The following is a 9,848-nucleotide window of genomic DNA, read 5'->3' as shown; positions in this document are numbered from 1 at the left end:
GCAATCATTAAGAAGTCAGGAAACAATAGATGTTGGAGAGGATGTGGAGAAATAGGAACACTTTTACACTGTTGGTGGGATTGTAAACTAGTTCAACCATTATGGAAAACAGTATGGCGATTCCTCAAGGATCTAGAACTAGATGTACCATATGACCCAGCCATCCCACTACTGGGTATATACCCAAAGGATTATAAATTACTCTACTACAAAGACACATGCACACGTATGTTTATTGCGGCACTATTCACAATAGCAAAGACTTGGAATCAACCCAAATGTCCATCTGTGACAGACTGGATTAAGAAAATGTGGCACATATACACCATGGAATACTATGCAGCCATAAAAAAGGATGAGTTTGCATCCTTTGTAGGGACATGGATGCAGCTGGAAACCATCATTCTTAGCAAACTATCACAAGAAGAGAAAACCAAACACCGCATGTTCTCACTCATAGGTGGGAACTGAACAATGAGATCACTTGGACTTGGGAAGGGGAACATCACACACTGGGGCCTATCATGGGGAGGGGGGAGGAGGGAGGGATTGCACTGGGGAGTTATACATGATATAAACGTCATGCACATGTACCCTAGAACTTAAAGTATAATAAAAAATAAAAAATTAAAATTAAAAAAAAAAAAACTATCTAATGACTGCTCAATGAAGTAATAGTATTGTGAGATAGCCAGGGTTTAAGTAGGTGTTGAAAACTATTTAAAACTTTTTTAAAATTTGAAGCAAAAGATACAATTCTTGCTTTCCGATGTATTGAATTGGTGAAACTTGCTTCCTTGGAAAAGCTCTTTATTCTACTATTTGGTAACTACTTACTGAACGGCAACCACATGCCAAGTCTTATGGTGGAGGGGGAAAGAATATCATGAGAGATCTCCGCCGAGCTTCCAAGTCACTGTATGGTTTGGAAAAATCATACAAACCTCATCAAAATCAACAAAAATCATACAAAAGAGGAGGCAATCATTCCTGTATGCAATTCTAATTGATTTTGTGCCTGGGAACAGAGAATTGCAGACAGCGCAAAGGCCAGCATATATGAACAAATATTTAAATTCTGACTATCTACTTTTACACAGATGTTATAGTTTGCATTTCCATGGGAATTTGATACTGTAAATTCTGTAACACAGTATGATGTAATCTCATTAGCCAAGGCATTTTCTTGGGTCATGGTGGGTGACAATGGGGTTCAAGTAAAAGGTGCTGCTGGTGAGCTGCTTTGGATGACGCCTAAAAATCTGCCAAACAGAGGAGTGCCTGAAGCACACACAGCAGCATGACTGTTGATTCACTCAATTCGCATTATTTTAAATCCTTGATCCATGAATAATGATACTGAAGACAAAAGAGCCTTCAAAAGTTCTACAGATGCACCAAATATCTTCACATTAGATGAAGTGGTAAATCTTATATAATAATTTCAGGTGCCTAAAGCCAGTCAAGAACATATCTTGTGAGTTTCAAAATGTATTAGAACTTCCTCTCACTGTGAATTCTAGGCATCAACCTAATTGTCATCAAAAGTCTCACTGAGCCATCCTTAGAGCAGTGCTCAAAAGGAGGCCATGTGCTATTGCTTACGAAATGTCCTTAAGAGAGTTACAAAATTGACTTTATCAGGAAAAAGAAAACAAAATGTTCTTAAGAGAGGGTTTGCAGTCTGAAGTCATCTGGTTCCCTTTTTAACAAAATCCAGTCTTCATTTTGAAGATGATTTACCTGATAGCAGTAAAAATGTTCCAGATGGTCAGGTGGTTTTCAATAGAAAGATTCTTAATTTGCCATTAAAGTAAGATTGGGTTAAATCAGAATCCAGATTAGTCATATTATCTATAAAAACTCAAACAACGGAGTCTCCAAAGTTTTAAAAGTATTCATAGTTGTTGCCTTAAAAAACCTGTTGATTCTCGTTCAATGGTTCAAGTGAAGACTAAAATATTTTGAAATGATAGTTAAGTTTCATTTTTTAAAGATGCTTGTTTTATGTACTTCAGATAATGATATTTCATTCTGTTTCAGACAAAATCAGTAAACTCAAGATAAACAGAAACTAAAGAGGATGTACCAACTAAATGTGGTTCTCTTAGATTCTGAAGGCATTAATTCAACAAGTATAATAAAATTTGTTTCTATGCTTAAATGATATTGACTTTTCATTAAATAACATTTTCCAGATTCAATACATTTTATTCCAAATATACACTCTGAAGACTATGACCAACTTTTATTTTAAAATAGAAAAACCCGAGAGGATGTGGAGAAATAGGATATACCTAATATAAATGACAAGTTAATGGGTGCAGCACACCAACATGGCACATGTATACATATGTAACGAACCTGCACATTGTGCACATGTGCCCTAGAACTTAAAGTATAATAATAAAAACACAGAAAAAGCCATGTATATGTGTTTCAATGAAAACATGACCTCAAGTATTTCAGGTGCTATATATGATAATAAGCTTACTATAGTAGAAGGTAAGGTGGCCTCTTTAACGATTGATATTTACAGGATAATAATTTGTGTTTAAGTAGAGGTGTTCTAATATGAAAATGAGCACATTGCAAACTAAATGGCCTAGTTTTGTGTCATCTTGTGCTGGTGTTATATTTAAGTGAATAGTCTTTCATTATAAGTTTAAACTTTAATTCAATGAGCTACCCCATTCCCCTGCAAGGGATATGAATTAAGATTTAAACAGCAGCCTATTTCAACATTCATTGCAATGTAGTCACTCAAGAGATCAAACACATACAACTTCATACCTTTTTTTTTTTTTTTTTTTTTGAGACAGGTTCTCACTCTGTCACCCAGGCTGGAGTGCAGTGTCACAGCCTCAGCTCACTGCAACCTCTGCCTCCCGAATTCAAGAAATTCTCCAGCTTTGGCCTCCTGAGTAGCTGGGACTACAGGCACCTGCCACCATGCCTGGCTAATTTTTGTATTTTTAGTAGAAATGGGGTTTCACCATGTTGGTCAGGCTGGTCTCAAACTCCTGACCTCAGGTGATCTGCCCGCCTTGGCCTCCCAAAGTGCTGGGATTACAGGGGTGAGCCACCACACCCGGCCAACTTCATACTCTTTTAAGTGAAGGAACTAGACTAGGCTATACCCTTGAGAAATGTATAAGAGATTTAAGATTTAAGTAAAAACAAACAAAAAACGTGTGGAGAGAAAATAATAAAATACTGCCAAAAGAAAAAGTAGGAAAATGTGGACATCTGTCATTCAAGTCTTTTTGGTAAACAGAAGACTGAACCCTGGATTTTCTTCATACAGCTTTGTTCTGTTCATTTGAATATCATCCAGAGAACATATAAAGCAACAAATGTGGCTGCTTCCACCACAGTGGTTTTGAATGGCCTGACACTGGAGGCATCCAAAAGAAATGACTTTGGCACACAGGGTGAATTTTTTCAGTATTTCTTAGCCTGGAAGCTGTCCTTTTCCTGCCAAAAATCCAACCCTATCTATAAAAACCTCTTACTGCTAGTGTAAAGAAAAGGTTAGACAAAGCTAAGAGAGATTTTAGAGAGCACAGCCATAGCTGGTAACTGGCAGTGCAGATGGCATTTTCAGAGTCTGCACTGAGGAACAAACCTTTAGTAACCAATTAGGAACCTGGGGAGTTAAAGCTATAAAGTGTGATTGATAAAGACTTATGTAATAATTAACAGCAGGGTGTTGCATACAGAGAAAATAAAAACACCCTTGTGTTAGGATAAATGTCCTAAGAGAAAAATGTAAGACACAGAAGAGTAATATCAGATCCTGGGGCTGGACCCTGCACACCAGGGCCCCAGTCTCAGAGAACCCATATGCCCTGCCTGGCACAGCAGCAGTGAAATTGTTCACCTTCAAGAATCTACAGGGGGCATTTAGGAGGGGATGATAGTTAGAAGCATTCCCCTGTGTTCCCAGTAAACTCACACCTCCTCAGAGGTATGTGTGGATTAACACATTACCATCGTAAGAGAGAGAATGTGCACTAAAATGACTCATTTTGAATTTTCCACTAATTTGAAGACAGCAAGAAAGGCGAGCGTCGATATTTAGTTTCATTTAGAGAAAAATAAATATATAGGCATGTGTTTTTTAGACTCAACTAATTTTGTAAAGTACAACTCATAGCAAATGTGTATATAGCTAATTGTTTAATAAACTAGTAATTGTGTAATACTTTTCTGTTAGTACATGTTTAATTCTCCCGAACCTATACTTTTATGTTATCTTTAAAAATATCAGGTCTGTAAACCCAGTACTTTGGGAGGCCAAAGTGGGAGAATCTCTTGAGCACAGGAGTTTGAGAATAGAATGGACGGCATGGAAAAACCCTGTCTCTACAAAAATTACAAAAATTAGTTGGGCATGGTGGTGCACACCTGTGGTTCCAGTTACTTGGGAGGCCAAGGTTGGAGGATCACTTGAGCATAGGATGTGGAGGTTGCAGTCAACAGAGATCACGCCACTGCACTCCAGCCTGGGCAACAGAGCAAGAACCTGTCCAAAAAAAGTAAAAAAAAAAAAATTCAGAAGCCCCTTTGAAATCGTTTTAGAGGATTAACTGAACACAAGCCAGCGCAGCAGGCACTCCTATCACAGACAGGTGGCATACCTTAAGAAAGGTGCCCAGGTAAGCTCCCCACTGTGTGAGTCATGCCACAGGAAGATCCTTGCAGAGGTCTTGATGCGTTTGTTTTCCACCTAAACTTGACTCAATACACACCACACGCAAACTTCTTTTCATTCATCCCCTTAAGGTCGGAAATATTTTAGTCATTTATATTTCCTTCATACTTTAAAATCATATACTACCATCAGGATCTTAAAGTGGAAGTTACTTACTGTTGCTATAAAAAATAATAATATCCACGTAATATTTGCTATAGATCTGACTTCACTTGGGCTTTTTATAACTTCTTTTAGAAAAAGAATGGAAGTCAGTATGAATTCCTGCTTCCAACAGGAGCCCAGGCCCAGTTGCCAATTCTATGAATCCCAAGTATCTGTATTTACAATAGTAGAAAATAATAAAAACTTGCTGTCTACCTATTTTTTAAACCTAAACTGCAAAAATATTATATTGCTGCAGTTAAATGGTGCTTCATGTTATAACTGAATTTCTCTATGTGCTTCTAGCCCTGAATAAAAAAGAACTTCAGTGGACTCATTATTCAAGTGATTGTTAGTTAAGTCTTCTTTGAGTGTGTTCTTTACTTGATCCTCCCGCAGGATGGCCCCCTCTAGGCTTCAGATATGTGTGCTGTGTTCCTTTGGTTTGGATGTCCTGGCCAGATACTTGTAACTATAGGTTGCTGCAAAGTAATTGCGGTTTTTGCTATAAATGGCAAAAACTACAATAACCTTTGTACCAACCTAATAAATGCAAGGGCTGAGGTAGTAGGTGGGATTTGACTCCAGGGGTGGGGCTTGGACACGGAACAGATTGAGGACTAGCTAAAACAGGGCCTGCGCAAAGCAGCTTTCGATCAGATATGTCCAACAGTGTGCCATGTCAATTTACTGTTGCCATGGCAACACCCCATGGTTATCACCTCTTTCTGTGGCAATGACCCAATGACCCAAAGGTGCTACCCCTTCCCTAGAAATTTCTGCATAAACCACTCCTTAATCTGCACGCAATTAAGAGTGGGTATAAATATGACTGTAAAACTGCCCTGAGTTGATAGTGTCTGCCTAAAGGGTAACCCTGCCCTGCAAGAGCAGCCATAGAACCCACTGCTAGAGCTGTAGCACTGCCTCTTAAGTAAAGCTGTTTTCTTCCACCTCTATCTTGTTCTTGAATTCTTTCCTGGGCAAAACCAAGCACACTCATGAGCTAAATTCCACTTTAGGGCTCACCTGCCTGCATCCGGGCCTAATAAGTATTTGTCATCTCTGGGTTAAGACTAAGATATGGTGCAGGTTTGATGGTTACACAAGTGAAGACAAATTTTCAATCAAATCCTTATCTAATTGTATTTGAGGATAGGACTAACTTCCATTTATGGGTCAACTATTTTACATCAGGAAACTGTAAGTAATCACTTTTTTGTGTGTTTTAAGAATCGTGGATTCACTTAAGGCACATCAAACTTCATTTGTGATACACCTTTGCTATAATGGTAACATTCAATCAGTCATTGTCAAGGAGCTTGTTAACGTGGAATGGGTTGACTATGTTAATGAAGTTACAGACTACAAAATTCCTAATCAACTTAAGTATCCTTTTTCTTCTGGAAATATACCTCCTTTTTATCTCCTTTAATACTTATCTACTACCATTTCTATGCACTAAGCATTTTATACATATTATCCCATTTAGTCCTCACAACAACTCCTTAAACTGACTCTGTCATTATCCCTATGTTATTAGTAGAGGCAAGGGAAACGTGAGTGCTTTGCCAAGATCAGCCAGCTAGTGTGGGGAGCTGGCTTCCAAACTAGGCAGTCTGGCTCCAGAATCCACATCCTTAGCTCTTAACCTTCACATATCCTCTCTATGCTGCCTCTTTGACTCACAATTAAATGAAGAGCAACCCTCAAAACTTCGCTGCTTCTCACGCCTGTAATCCCAGCACTTTGGGAGGCCGAGGCGGGCGGATCACGAAGTCAGGACATCAAGACCATCCTGGCTAACACGGTGAAACCCCATCTCTACTAAAAATACAAAAAATTAGCTGGGCGTGGTGGCGGGCGCCTGTAGTCCCAGCTACCCGGGAGGCTGAGGCAGGAGAATGGTGTAAACCCAGGAGGCGGAGCTTGCAGCGAGCCGAGATGGTGCCACTGCACTCCAGCCTGGGCGACAGAGCGAGACTCCGTCTCAAAAAAAAAAAAAAACTTCACTGCTTCACTTTCTGTTGTTAAAAAATTCTGCATCCCTTCAAAGGAAACAGAAAACTACAGGAGGAAACGAGAAATTTGTTAGCACAAAAGATATAACAAGATGAAGCTGACACTTCAGGGAGTCGTTGATCTCAGCCTGGCCCACTAAAATCACATGGACTATTATTCTTGATGCCTCTCTGTGTCTCTCTTCCCAAGCTTCCATAAGACCAGGATTGATGACAGTGACATAGAGCAGTGGTTCTCAACCAGGCACAATTTTTGTCCCCTCACCCCCACCTCTGGGAATATTTGGCAATGTCCAGAAGCTTTTTTGAGTGTCACAAATGAGGGAATCTATTGGTTAGAGGCCAGGAATGCTGCTAAACATCCCACAGTGGACAAGACAACTTCCCAAAATGAAGAAACATCCAGTCCAAAATGTCAGTAGCACCACTGTTGATAAACCCTGATTTAGGGTGTTCCATCTTCACAAATATTCATGTCAGCGCAGTGTCTATCTTTGGCCTTGTGGCTTCAGTTGATTGGCTATAAATCATAGTACTAATGAGCTATAATAGTTCATCCATCCTTCATTCTCCCAGCCACTTTATGTGTCTTTATGTGATTATGGTGGATGACATGAGTTTGAGGTCTAAAAAACTTCGGAAACTCCCAAAGAAAAAATTTTTTTTTTAATCTGCTGTAATTGTCACCTAATTATCAAATTATCTAAGAAGGAACCCTTTGACAAGGAAATGCTGTCAAATTAAGGGAAAAACAAATTCCATTTATCCCCTGTAATTTAGAAAGGCAAAGAGATTTAGCAGCCATCAGAGTTGTACAATTTTCACATTCACCCATCAATGCCTAAGGAAAAAAAAAAAAAAGAGTTTCAGGGAATGATTTTGACTCATACTGTTATGCTGGAGCAGTTACCGACAGGGAAGGTACGAAAACAAATCATATCCCTCAACTGAAAGAAGATTACAAAGACGTTTGCCTCTACAGAAACAGATTTGTGTAAAAAGTTATTTCTGAAAAATACAACATGTGGAAATGTCCTTGATGACAAAAACACATTTTTAGAGATTTCTCATTTTTTGTATTATTTGCAAGTACAAAAGGAGTCAGAAATGAAAGTAAATCAAAACGACTTCTTTGAAATGCTATAGTTCATATGCAAAATGCTGCTACTAAAACACCAGCAGTACAATAGGTGCATAATTGTTCTATACTGAATCTACCTAACAGCCAGTGTATCACCAACTCACATTTTTGTACAAAGGCATGAATTCTCTAGGGCTGGAGTTTCAAATGAAGAAAACCGACACCCATAAGAAGAAGCCTCCTTTATTTTTATGTTATAACCAGTGGTGCTACCAGCACCATCCTCAAAGCACAGCTATGAATATCACCTCCCATGCAATGTGTGCACATTTCTAGGTTAGCGGGTTGAGGGTCTATGTATAACATAGGCAGAGTATAATCTATATTATGCTTAGTCAACAATATTTCCTTTACGGAAGAAACAATGCTTCCCAGAATGTCAACTAACAAGTCACAAGGTCATTTTTCACACTTCAGAGGTAGATAAGAATACAGAAAAATGAGCAAAACAGCCCATAGTGAAGATATGACCCTAAAATATATAAAGTATTTTTTTCCACAGAAGGGTAAGAAATAATAAAGTCTTCTACAGAGAAGGATTTTGTTACTGTTACTAACATACATGAAATGTATAGAAAAGTTGTCTTCAAAAGGCAAAAATCCTCAGATCTTGTACTGTAAATTTAGGAAGCCACAAATATACAGAAGGGGAAACATAACCATCTCACTTTGCCATCATTAAGGGGAAAATGAAAAACACTACTCTATGTATATTTAGAAATTCACATCATTTATGGATTATCTACTTGACTCATTTTCAAACTGCTAGGTCTTTATACATATAATTTCCTATCTGAAGATATTCTCAGACTTATCTATCATTTATTTAAACATACTTATCAAAAGTGTCTTCTTCTTTTAATCTGTCAATTTCTAATAGCCTAATGAATTTAAAGAATATGTTCCTCCTGGCTGTTTTGTTCTGCTGGCTACCACACTTAGTATACTTCATTTCTTGTATGGTCAGTAATTGTTTATAGGGAGCTACTCATTTTCCTGAAAAATTATTTGTGGGAATTCTCTGAGATAAAGATGAAGTTGTACTACTCCAGATAGGGTTTGTTTACGCCTCCACCATGAAATTTTACACTCTAGTATTTCATTGAATCTAAGATGTCGTTGATCCTCAGGTACATTTTGATGTTAAAACGTGAGGGCAGGGAGGATTAAATGCATGATAGAATCAATGAAATAAAATAAATGTATGGTTTGGGATTTTATGGACAATCCAAAATATACATCTTTGGACACCAAATCCATGCTGGCTTAGAGTTACAAGTCTTCAGTGGAATTTCCCACTCCCACTCTTTAAAGCATCAAGACTAAATTCCTATAATCTCTTTAAGGTAGGGAAGGTAGAAAGGGAGATTTTCCTCTTGTTCCTCACAGAATGAGGCAAATGCCATTTGAGTTCAGCTTTCTGGAGTTCTCCTATCAAACTCCTCAACTCAGGAGAACTCTGGTCTTTGTCTTTTGAGGGAATTCTGTTCTTTTGACCCCATACTCTACTAGATTAGAAAAATCAAGGTTTCAGTAAGTCCGCTTATGGCAAAAACAACTCTATTGCTATACTTATCTCCCTGGGTTTCTGTCTTCAATTAGACTTTGGCCCTAAAATTTTGTATTATCTTGTCATCTCTGCCATGCTTTTAAGGAGATGTATTTGTATTTTATTCATTCTTTCAGCAAACTGCCTAGCCACTATATTACTGAACAGATATAGCCTACTGAAATAACTACAATCCAACTTTGGTATTATTTCTTATAAGAAAACTGAGCTGCAATTCAAGATGGTAGTTGACAGAGCAGGAGCACCGTCATCTCG

The sequence above is a fragment of the Trachypithecus francoisi genome, unplaced genomic scaffold (genome assembly GCF_009764315.1).
Source record: "Trachypithecus francoisi isolate TF-2019V2 unplaced genomic scaffold, Tfra_2.0 Lachesis_group1, whole genome shotgun sequence".
In the NCBI taxonomy this organism is placed as follows: domain Eukaryota; kingdom Metazoa; phylum Chordata; class Mammalia; order Primates; family Cercopithecidae; genus Trachypithecus; species Trachypithecus francoisi.
This window is presented reverse-complemented; position numbering follows the sequence as displayed.